This window comes from Zingiber officinale, chromosome 3A (assembly GCF_018446385.1).
Source record: "Zingiber officinale cultivar Zhangliang chromosome 3A, Zo_v1.1, whole genome shotgun sequence".
NCBI lineage: Eukaryota > Viridiplantae > Streptophyta > Magnoliopsida > Zingiberales > Zingiberaceae > Zingiber > Zingiber officinale.
The window spans coordinates 74,128,212-74,141,700 of record NC_055990.1 but is presented as its reverse complement, the minus strand read 5'-3'; positions in this window follow the sequence as shown (position 1 = coordinate 74,141,700).

Below are 13,489 nucleotides of genomic sequence, written 5' to 3'. Positions count from 1 at the left end.
CCGGTCGGTGACAGAATATAATGCAGAGTTTAACCGATTGGCTAGATTTTGTCCAGAGCTGGTTGCTGAGGACAGTACGCATATGCAGCAGTTTGTTCAGGGGCTTGATGGGCATTTGCAAGTAAAGCTTGCCGGTTTGGGTAGTGCATCTTATTTAGAGACATTGGACAGAGCCCTCATGGTCGAGTCAGCTATGCAGAGAGCGTATCCGGACAAAAAAAGGAAGCAGATGGGTCAGACGTCAGGACAGATCCAGCAGGCACAGACGACCGGACAACAGCAGAGTAGTCGCAGTCGGGCTGGTAAGGGTACTTCTGGAGTATCTAGTCAGTCTCAGTGGTCTAGGCGGTTTCCATCTGGAAGTTTCCGGCCTCCTCAGCAGACCCGGAAACAAACCGTCGATGACATTCACTGTGCCCGGTGTGGATCCAGAGAGCACACCACATCAGCTTGCACCCTGGGACAGTCAATTTGCTATTATTGTAAACTGCCGGGGCACGTGAGCCGAGATTATTCGTTGAAGGCTCAGCATATTGCTTCCGGAGTTTCTGGTCATAGAGTTCAGCTCAGTCAGACAGGGACTCAGCGAGGAGGGCACAGAGCCCAACCTTCGCATCGCCAGCAGAGGACAGCTCCTCCTGCAGCAGTTGCGTTTGGCATGCTTGGATAGGAGTATTTCGGTGTTTCCATATTACCCCAGAGCTTTGTTCCGGGATCTCATTATCTGACTTAGGGGCAGTACCAGTCGCAGTCCCAGCCACAGGCTCCGTATCAGACGCAGTCCCAACCCTCGGTATGGTATTAGTCGCCGCCCTCTCAGGCTTCTATAGCACAGTATCCTGCACCGCCTTAGTGGTAGGCTTCTGCCCAGCCGCAGCAGCCACTGGCAGCGTTACCCCCTCCTCCACCGCCAGAGACTGGACGTATTCATGTGATCACCAGAGAGGACGTGCAGCGAGCCGACGGATCCGTTTTCCGCGGTATGATTTCTATTTATGTCTTATCTGCAGATATACTGATAGATACAGGTAGCTCGCATTCTTTTATATCTCGTACTTTTATGCGGGAGATTGGTAGATTACCCACTTCTAGATCGCAGCGACTAACCGTCTCTCTACCCTCCGGTGATACATTGGATGTCACCCAAGAGGTCAGAGGTTGCCCGTTAGATTTTGGCAACCTAATACTTACGGTGGATCTGTTAGTATTGGAAATGGTCGAGTTTGATATTATACTTGGCATGGACTGTTTGTCAGTATATCATGCCACTGTTGATTGCCAGACGAGGGTGGTCACATTCCGACCTCTGAACCAACCCTCGTGGAATTTCACTGGCATTAGAGACGACGACATATCGATCATTTCGGCGATTCAGGCTCAGAAGCTGCTGTCACATGGCTGTCAGGGTTTTCTGTTATCTTTGATTAGTACTGAGGACAACAGTAGTTCATAGCTCTTCGATGTTCCGGTAGTCCACGAGTATCCGGATGTATTTCCAGAGGAGCTACCAGGTTTGCCTCCCAGAAGGCAAGTGGAGTTCGCTATTGAGCTGATTCCGGGGACCGCACCAGCATCGAAAGCTTCTTATCGTATGGCACCAAAAGAGTTGAACGAGCTGAAGGTTCAACTCCAGGAGCTTTTAGATAGGGGGTTTATTCTCCCTAATGTTTCTCCATGGGGTTCTCCGGTGTTATTTGTCAAGAAAAAAAGACGACACCATGAGGTTATGTATTGACTATAGATAGCTGAATGCAATGACCGTCAGAAATAAATATCCTTTACCACGGATCGAGGATTTATTTGATCAGCTCAGAGGTACATCAGTGTATTCTAAGATTTGATCTGCGATCTGGATATCATCAGCTGAGAGTCAGAGACTCAGATATTCAGAAGACAACTTTCCGTACCATATACGGTCATTATGAGTTTTTGATAATGCCATTTGGGCTTACCAATGCTCCAGCGGTGTTTATGGACTTGATGAACCGCATCTTTCTGGAGTATCTTGATCAGTTTGTCATCGTTTTCATCGATGATATATTGGTCTACTCGTGTTCCGAGGAGGAACATGCACAGCATCTTCGCATAGTTTTGGAGATTCTTAGACGACATCAGCTGTACGCGAAGTTCAGCAAGTGTACATTCTGGCTATCCTTAGTCGGTTTTCTGGGACATGTGGTCTCGAATAGAGGTATTTCAGTAGACCCTCAGAAGATCGAGGCTATCACCAGCTGGGAGCAACCGAAGTCAGTGCAGGAGATCCGCAGTTTTCTAGGACTGGCCGGATATTATCGACGTTTTGTCAAGGGTTTCTCGCGTATTGCTATGCTGCTGACATGTCTTACCAAGAAAGGTGTGAAGTTCACGTGGTCCGAGGATTGTGAGATCAGCTTTCAGGAGCTGAAGCGGAGATTATTGTCAGCTCCAGTTTTGGTTTTACCTTCTGGAGAGGATGGATTTGTACTCTACACCGACACGTCTCTTCAGGGTTTGGGCGCTGTTCTGATGCAGCACGGTAGGGTAGTATCCTATGCTTCTTGATAGTTGAAGGAGCATGAGAAGAACTACCCAGTTCATGATCTGGAGTTAGCTGCCATCATCTTTGCTCTGAAGCTTTGGCGGCATCATTTATACGGCATTACATTTGAGATTCTCACTAATCATAAGAGTCTCAAATATATTTTCACTTAGAAGGAGCTTAATCTCCGACAGAGGAGATGGATGGAGTTCCTGAAGGACTACGATTGTACCATTAGCTACCACCCGGGGAAAGCTAATGTGGTTGCCGATACACTCAGCAGGAAGTCCAGAGGGACTTTGGCTTGCCACCGAGTTTCAGTTACAAACTTGGTTCAGGGTTTCTCCGAGTTATACCTTGAGAAGCAGGGACATACAGAGTAGGGTATACTTGTTACCATGGTTGCTCAGTCGTCGATCAGGACGAGGATCCGAGAGGCTCAGGCCAGTGATCAGCATTTGCAGTTTATTTGCAGCCAGATAGCTTCCGGGTAGCAGACCGAGTTCACACAAGACGAGGAGGGTATTATATACTTCCGAAGCAGATTATGCGTACCTCAGTCTCATCCGGTCTTGTAGGAGCTACTTCAGGAAGCTCATCACTCTCGATTTGTGATCCACCCAGGCAGGACCCGTATGTATCGAGACTTGAGGCATTCCTACTGGTGGAACGACATGAAGAAAGACATCACGAATTTCGTAGCTAGATGTCTTGTCTGTCAGCAGGTGAAGGCTGAGCACCAGAGACTTGCCGGATTACTTCAGCGGATTCCTATTCCTGAGTGGAAATGGGAACATATTACTATGGACTTTGTGGTGGGATTTTCGAGGACACGACGAGGCCATGACGCGATTTGGGTAATCGTTGATCGATTAACCAAATCCGCGCACTTCTTAGCGATCCGGAGGACTGATTCCCTGGATCGATTGACAGATCTGTATTGCCGGGAGATCATCAGATTACATGGTGTTCCTTTGACTATTATTTCGGATAAAGACCCCCGGTTCACGTCTCGTTTCTAGCAGAGTTTGTAGCAGGCCTTGGGCACACAGCTCCGATTTAGTACAACTTTCCATCCGTAGACAGATGGACATTTAGAGCGGACCATTCAGACTTTAGAGGACCTGTTGAGGTCGTGTGTTATGAATTTCAGAGGCAGTTGGGAGGACCATTTGCCTTTAGTAGAGTTTGCCTACAACAATAGTTTTCATTCGGCTATCCAGATGGCACCGTTTGGGGCGTTGTATGGTAGGCCTTGTCGGACACCCACCCTCTGGGATGAGGTTGGAGAGGTCCAGATGTTGGGACCTCATAGAACTCAGCAGGATGCAAAGTTGGTCCATACTATTAGACGGAGGATGTCAGAGGCGCAGGACCGTCAGAAGAGTTATGCAGATCGGAGACGTAGACCTTGGAGTTCTCTACAGGCGACCATGTGTTTCTGCGAGTTTCACCTACGAAAGGGGTGAAGAGATTTGGCTTCAGGGGTAAGCTAGCTCCGCAATACATTGGCCCTTTCCGGATCCTGGAGAGGATTGGAGCAGTAGCTTACCGGCTGGCACTACCACCGTTATTGGCAGGCGTGCACGATGTATTTCACGTATCCATGCTGAGGAGATACGTACTTGACCCGACGCATGTGCTAACAGATATCTTAGTTCTAGTTCAACCTGACGTCACTTATGAGGAGGTTCCAATACGGATTTTTGACCGGAAAGAGCGTCAGTTGCGGAACAAGACTATCCGGCTGGTTCAAGTCGGATGGCAGCATCATACAGATGAGGAGGCTACCTAGGCGCTCGAGGATACTATCCGAGCTCGATACCCCCATCTTTTCACTTGAGGTATGTGATTTAATTTACCGTTCAACATTTATACTCTATATCTGTTGTTAGTACTTGCTGATGGTAGATAACGAAATTTGAGGATCAAATTTTTATTAGTGGGGGAGAATGTAAAATACCGAAAGGGGCAGATAATAATAAAGGAATTTTCCAGAATTTTTGAAAATTTTTCGGGAATTTTTCGGAGCTCGTATGGTCGAGTTTATGGGGAAAAAAATTGGGCCCCGGGAAAGCCTATTTTGGATCCCCCATTTAAGTGTGGAAAAGTTGAATTTCTTAATTCCTTTCCTTTATTTATTTTTCCTTTTCTTCATTTTTTTTCTTCGTCGTTTCCTCTTTGATGTGTGCCTTCTCCCGAGCCCTAACCGGCGCCGAGCGGTTTCCTCTCCCTCTGCGCGTATAAAACCTCTCGGCCAAGGGCTTCGCCTTCTTCTTTTTCTTCCCGAGCTTTGCCCTAATCTCTCTGCAGCCCGCCGCCGTCGAACGGAGCACCGTCGGCCAGTTCTTCTTTCCCCGACAGCCATTTCTCCTCGACGCATTCCCTTCTTCTCCCACCTCACCGGCGCTTGAGCAAGAGCCGACAGACTCCTCTGCCTCCCGATTCCTTCCCCCTCCTCTGGTCCGACGAGACACCGTCGGCCTCCCTTCTGCCCTAGCCGAGTCCCTCCCACCAGCCACCGAACTCGCGTGACCTAGATTTTGGGTTCACAGCCACCGCCCCTCTCCGATCTCCTCTGTGCCAGCCACCAGGTCCGACCTAGCACTGGTCGCCGGCTGATTTCCTGTGCCCTAGTCGTCGCTATGAGGTTTGAGCCGACCAACAAATTCACTGCCGCCACCGTCGCCCAAGTTTCCTCTCCCATGCCGCTGATCTGGAGCGACTGCTACCGTGCTTCTGTTTTGTGTGTCGCCGGGAGTCGAAAGCTCGAGAAGGCGACAGAGGGCAGCAGTGACTCGGTAGTGGGATTTAAGGTAAGGGTTTAAGGGTTGGTTTTCGATTTGTGCTCTGATTATTTTTGTGTTGTGAGCAGCACTTGTGTTGGGTGGAAGATCATGCTAACTAAGGATAGTGGTCTTTAATTGTAGATTCATTTCGCTGGTAGTGTATCGGGGTTCCACAACAGCTGTGATTTTTCCGGCCATAATTTCCAGCAACATCCTTGCTGAGAGAAGTGAGGTAAGGAATAGGGTTTTAATCATGTTATCAATGATTGATAGATAGGTTAATAATTAACGTTAACCTATGTACATGTGTTTTTGAAATTAGGGTTTTTGCCCTAATTTAGGGTTAAATAATTTATTTAGCTATTTATAGGAATTTAGCTAAATAATCGTATATCTATTGGATACAGGACTTTGATGCGAGACGAGTATCTCGATGTCGGATTTGGACATTCCTATTAGAGGCGGGTACTTTTGACTTTATGTCTTTGATATGCTTAGTAGTGAAGTTAACAAATAGCAATAATTATGTTTCTTATTTGCTTCGGTTAATCACTACCCGATACCTGTTACATGCTTGGTTGATTTCTTGTTTTGCATCTCATGTTATTACTTACCTGGTTATACGTGCTTATAGGAGTAGTGATATAACCATACTTCACCATGTTCAGGACCTAGGTGTGATACCTTATCTGATCTGTGTACCCTTGATATGGTTTATTGACTATGGTGCACATCATATATGTATGTAGATTGGTTTAGTATATTACTATGCTTAGTGTCATGCACCATTCACATGATTGCATACTGTGCGATTGTCGGCTCCATTATTGTTGAGCACATCGCCAGTTACATGTAACTGCACACACGACCACTGATGGGTTAGTGGTATATTCAGGCAGGGTGTGTTGCTGCAGCTTCCCTGTCAAGGGCTCCATTGGTCCACTCATGGGTTACTGTGCCGCAGCGTTGTAGCAGGACAGGGATCCCTCCCCGTCATCGTGTACCGGGAGATGAGAGCATTGAGCTCCCCCATTTATGATTTGGGGTAAGAGGATAGGTGTACTCCGACAGCATCCCGTTCACTCGATCACTCATCAGGAGTAGTGATGACAGAGTGCACGGTTGTCACAGCCCTACCCACTTGGTCAAACTATCGTGTGTGAGACGGCTGACTTGAGAGTAGGGGTGACCAGGAAATGTCATGGCCATCATATGCATGATGCATTTATTGGTTGTGTTTGTGTTTGCTGCATTTTATTTGCTACACTTGGATGGATGCATATGCTTGACATGCATACAGGATATTGATACTTCTTGGTCGGACGACTCTGTGATATTTATACCTGGTCCTGGTTAGTGCAGTTATGCTCCTGTTTATCTCTGTTTGCATTTATCCTTATTATGTCAGGAGACTGTACGCATGATTAGTGCTAGATGTTATTTCCTTGTAGGACCGTTAGATTCGTTAGAGGGGGGGGTGAATATCGATTCGAAAATATCGAGTATAAGCGCAGTGTAAAAGTAAAGTAGACACAGGGTTTTTTACTTCGTTCGGAGCCTGTGACGACTCCTACTCGAAGGCCCGTACTCCTTGAGTACTTTCGTTGGGCAATTCACTAGCAATTCGGATAATTACAATTTAAGTACAAAAAGATGCTAATGAAAGGAAAAACAAAGCTGTACCGACAGACAAGGAATTTAAAAGAGTGGGAACGTGTCGTCAGAGCTTTGTGAGTGTCGTTGGAGCGTAGAGCAGCAGAGCGAGTAATCTCAGAGTTCTTAGATGTGAATGATGATCCTGAAGCTCCTGCCTGGGGCTTCTTTTATATGTTGCTCCGGGTGCCTGGATTCCTTCCGGGCGCTTGGAATGTGACGTAGCGGGAATCCGGGCTCCTGGAATGTGACGTAGCTGCTCAAACCGAGATGCTCCACGTGGTGACGACTTGGCCTGGATATAATTTGCTTTCCGGGCGCCCGGATCCCCTCCGGGCGCCCGGACCACCTTGTTCCAGAAAACTCCCTTTTCCTGCAAAACAAAGTTAGTCCGAGGCAATATATATCCTGCAAAATAGATTGTTAGCACATTTATGAATTAGCACAAATAGTATGACTTAGATTCCGTCTTTCCGAGACCGGAATCTAGTCACGATCTCGACTTAGACATCCGAAATGGATCTAAGCCGGATCGACGCCTAATGTTCCCTTCCCGGGAACGCGTCCTCGCAGTTACTTCCCTCTAGTGACTTACCTCACTTACCTGCCAGACGTCCGGTCAGCCCTTCGACCCGTCTGGACTTCTTGCTAGCTATCCGGTCAGCCCATCGACCTAGCTGGACTTCTCGCCAAGCGTCCGGTCAGCCCGTCGACCCGCTTGGACTTCTCGCCAGCTATTCGGTCAGCCCGTCGACCTAGCTGGGCTTCGTGCTAGACATCCGGTCAGCCCGTCGACCTGTTTGGACTTCTCCTGCACACTCGATCAAAGTGTCAGACAACAACAAAACTAACTTAACCCATTTGTCATTCATCAAAACCTAGGTTAGACCGTCAGTGCTACCCGCACCAACACTTACTATGTATATCAGTTGTACCTGTTGAGTGTTGGACTCACACCCTCCTCTGTTGCTATTTCAGGTTGATGCTGTCAGGAGAGAGTTCCAGTCGCTAGTCCCCTGCAGTCCATGAGGATGGTTATTTGTGTTTTGGTGTTCTTTTCTATACTATGTTCGGACTTGTTCCATTTTGGATACTTTGGATCTTGTATGGATTGTTTTACTTGTGGATGACTTTTATTCGGATTTGTTTTTACTACATGCCTGCCTAGAGGACAGAAGAGGTAAGTTCGTTGTGATTTGAGCTTTATGAGTGTAATGGAGTAGGATATCGGTTTTGAGCTTTACGAGTGTAGTTGAGTAGGGTTATTTTTGAGTCATATTATCCCTGTTCTAGTTTGTTATCTATTTAACTGCGTGGATGGCTGTGTGATGTATTTTTTATTATTGTTATTATTCCAGCCGCATGTGGCTGAGATATATGGTGGTGTAGAAAGTTTCAGATTGTCTGCCGTACAGGGGAGATGCTGCCGAAATTTCTTCGGACAGGGACTCCTCCGGGGCGTGACATCATATCAGGTGGTACTTGCGCTCTATATGTTTACTTGCCTTATGGGCTCGTGGTTTCTTCGAGTTTGCAACTGTACCGCTATTATCACAATAAATTGTTATGATTTTGGGCAAACCAGGAATCACATCTATGTCCATTAGAAAGTTCCTGAGCCATACAACTTCTTTGGCTGCCTCAGAGGCTGCCACATACTCAGCTTCCATGGTTGAATCCAAGACGTATTTCTGCTTAACACTCCTCTATGCAATGGGTCCACCTCCTAGAGTAAACACATAGCCTGACGTAGACTTACTATTGTCCCTATCCGATTGGAAGTTAAAATCCGTGCAACCCACAGGGACCAAATTATCTGCCTTGTAAGCTAGCATATAATCTCTAGTGCCTCTAAGGTACTTCAATATATGCTTTACCATAGTCCAATGTCCTTGTCTAGGGTTACTTTGATATCTTCTAACTATGCCCTCGGCAAAATAGATTTCTGATCTCGTGCATAGCATATATTAGGCTTCCAACAGCCAAAGCATAAAGAACTGCCTTCATTTCCTCTATCTCCTTTGATGTCTTCGGAGACATCTCTTTAGATAAAGCTACTCCATGCTGAAAAGGTAAGAAACCTTTCTTGGAGTTTTGCATGCTTAAAATGAGCAAGGATTGTTTCGATATATGAAGCTTGGGATAAGTAAAATATTCTTTTCTTGTAGTCCCTTATTACTTTGATCCTAAGAATATATGCATTCTCCCAAGTCCTTCATATCGAATTGTTTGGACAACCATACCCTTACTTCTGACAATACTTTGATATTGTTTCCAACTACCAAAAATGTTATCTACGTATAGTACAAGAAATACCACCACATTTCCATCACACTTCTTGTATACACAAGACTCATTCAGTTATTAAATAAATCCATAGGTCTGGATTACTTTATTAAACTGGATGTTCCAAGACCTTGAAGCTTTACTTAGTCCATATACTGATTGAGCTTACACACAAGATGCTCTTTGCTCTTTCAAATGAACCCTTCTGGTTGCTATATATGGATGTTTTCTTCAAGACTTCTATTAAGGAAAGCTGTCTTGACATCCACTTGCTAAATCTCATAGTCCATATGAGAAGTAATAGATAAAAGAATCCGGATAGACTTAAGCATGGCTACAGGTGAAAAAGTTTCCTTTTTCAACAAGCTTTACTTTGAAAGTTTCCACTTTCCTGTCTATCCCTCTTTTCCTATTGTAGACTTATTTTCACCCAATTGTTTTTACATCATTTGGTGGTTCTACAAGCTGCCAGACTTTATTAGAATACATATATTCTAATTCTGTATTTATTGCACTTTGCAAAGATGCTGCATCTTTATCTTGGAGTGCTTCGTCATATGTCCGGGGATCAGGTTCATGTCCACCAGGGATCAAGTCCAAAGACTCTCCCAAAACATGAATCTTTTAGGTTGCCTAACAACCCTGCCACTATGACGAGGCACTTTCTGCAATTGTGTATCATTTATGATACATGTTGTAGTTTCTTGTGATATTTCATCTTGTACAGTTGGTACTAGATTAGACGTGTCCTATAATTTCCTTAAGAACAATTTTTACTCATGGGCTTATGGTTCATAGTATAGTCCTTTTCTAAAATTTGGCATTGGTGCTAACAATGACCTTCCGATTTTAAGGACTATAAACCTCTTTTCATTTTTCTAGGATAACTCACAAACAAGTGAACTCATGTCCAACTTATCAGTGTCTCTCATGTGCTAGACCACCTAAATCCGAATATGCTTCAAACTAGGCTTACGCCCATTCTACAATTCTATGGGATAGAGAGTTCTGACTTAGAAGGTACTATGTTCACTTTCGTTTCCAGTGTATATCCTTAAAATGAATTTGGTAATTTTCTGAATAACTCATCATCGATCTAATTATTCCATAAGAGCCTTATACCTTCGTTCTACTACACCATTATGTTGGGGTGTACCAGGTGCAATTAGTTGGGATTAAATCCCGACTTCTGATAAGTGACTCCTAAATTCACCTAAGAGGTACTCTTTACTACGATTTCACTGTAGTGTCTTGATACTTTTACTTTGACGTTACTCCACATCAGCCTAGTACTCTTTGAACTAATCAAAGAACTTAGACTTGTGGTGCGTCAAGTAAATGTATCCTTATTTCGAATAGTCGTCTATAAAAGAGACGAAATATTTGAAACAACCTCTTGCCTGGATAGTCAAAGGTCTACACAAATCAGAATGAACCAATTCCAACATATCTTTAGCTCCATACCCCTTAGACTTAAAAGCTTTCTTGGTTATTTTTCCTCCCAAGACTCGCAGGTTAGAAAGATTTCCACTACCAATGAACCCAAGAGTTCATTGGTTATTATCCTTTGAATCCTACTCAAGTTAATATAACCTAGCCTTAGATGCCAAAAATATGATTGATTCATTTCCGAAGGTTGCTTTCTCTTATTAAAGTTAGAAAATGTGTTATTAATTTCCATTTATTACATCGTGGGAGTTATTGGATTATAAATTGTCAACCAACGTACCAAAATAAATAACTTCCTTATTTTTCTTGATAACAAGTTTGTTATCAGAATATCTATTCTTTAATAGTTTAGAAATCGAAATCAGGTTCTTTCTAAACTTAGTACGTAAAGACAATTTCTGAAAATCCATATTTTATTCCTATCAGAGGATAAACATCTCTCACTGCAACAGCTGCTACTTTTACAGTAATGCCAATGTATGTAACGCCGTCCCTCTTGCTAGTAGGGTGCGGGGTTACGTACTTAACCATTTCTATTTCTATTTGCGGAAGCATATATGCATATTAAAATTTCTTTTAAAAGTAAAAACACATAAGAATATCTCGAAGTCATATGAACAATAACATAACACACTAGTCCATGTTAACATAACCAAATAACTTAAGCAGGTCTTCATTTGCCTTAGCCGAGCCACCACCACACACATCTCCTTGCCTCTCCTGCAGCTCCCTTAGGTCATCCATTCTTTGCCCTTATCTGTGGTACAAGGAAATTAAGCTATAATCACACAGGCTTAGTAAGATCCTTTCCTACTCACAAAATCCATATATCAATGCATAAACACATAAGCATACAACCATAAAATATGATCATCTAACATCATAAGGGCATAGCATATTATATCATAAATCATAAGGAACATCATGCTAAATCATATCATAAATCCAAATGTCATAGGAGCATAGCATGTCATATCGTAAATCATATCATATCAGTTCTTAAATAACATCATGCTGTATCATATCATCAATCATAATGCCCTATAAATCATAAATCGTATCATGCAAGATGTCTTTTAAAACATGGGTCATGTCATATGCAAGATGGTTTAAAACATAGCATATAGTACTTGAACATAATATCATCATGAGGGCCCGGCTTATACCACATACATACATAAATGCGCTCAATCCCTAGGACAGGGTAGCTAGCCCCGAACCTACTAGGGATCTAGGTCCGTTCATAGTCCGTCGACCTAGGGGCGTACTAAGGAGCCCATCCCTTTACTAGACCTGTTCATAGTCCGTCGGCCTAGGGGTGCTTATGGAGCTCACCCTTGGTACAAGGCATACAAAGTAAAATATCATATCATGGTTCATATCATAACATAACACATCTTATGTTATCATATCATGAGGAGTAAAGCATGCATATTTGGGCACACAGCACATGCATGGATCATAAACATACTTAATGAACATGTCATTTATCACATCATAAAACATGCATATTTGGGCACACAGCACATGCATGGATCATAAGCATACATAATGAACATGTCATTTATCATATCATAAAACATGTATAATTGGGCACACAACACATGCATGGATCATAAGCATACATAATCAACATGTCATTTATCATATCATAAACATGCATAATTGGGCACAAAGCACATGCATGGATGATAAGCATACATAATCAACATGTCATTTATCATATCATAAACATGCATAGCATCCGTAAATAATATTTCCTAATTCATCACGCATCATGTGAGACATATCTAAGCTTTTAACTCATAATGGCCGAACCACTCTTAAGGAGAAAAATCAAGCTATGGGCAACATGCAAGTGTAAACTCCTAGCTAAGTTCATATCATATTATTAGGAGATACATGAGCATGCTAGGTTAACTTTTTAGCTTCTCTAAGCCCTAGTTCTTGTTCTTGGCTGAAACATACATGAAGAGGAAACTAGGTTATTAATCAACATATAAGCATAATCACCTAGCTAAATCCATATCATATTATCAAGAGATACATGAGCATGCTAGGTTAACTTTTTAGCTTGTCTAAGCCTTAGTTTTTGTTCTTGGCCGAAATATACATGAAGAGGAACTAGGTTTTCAATCAACATATAAGCATAATCACCTAGCTAAATTCATATCATATTATCAAGAGATACATGAGCACGCTATGTTAACTTTTTAGCTTGTCTAAGCCTTATTTTTTGTTCTTGGCCGAAATACACATGAAGAGGAAACTAGGTTTTCAATCAACATATAAGCATAATCACCTAGCTAAATTCATATCATATTATCAAGAGATACATGAACATGCTAGGTTATCCTTTAGCTTCTTTAAAACCCTAATTTTTGGTCTTGGCCGAAATACACATGAAGGGAAACTAGGTTTTCAATCAACATATAAGCATAATCATCTAGCTAAATTTATATCATATTATCAAGAGATACATGAGCATGCTAGGTTAACTTTTTAGCTTGTCTAAGCCCTAGTTTTGTTCTTGGCCGAAACATACATGAAGGGAAAGGTAACTTTAAAACAACATAAAATCATGAACACCTAACTACATTCATATCACATTATCAAGAGATACATGAGCATGTTAGGTTAAATTTCTAGCTTCTCTAAGCCCTAGTTTTGTTCTTGGCCGAAACATACATAAGGAGCAAGCTAACTTTAAAACAACATAAAAGCATGAACACCTACCTCCATTCATATCACATTATCAAGAGATACATGAGCATGTTAGGTTAAATTTCTAGCT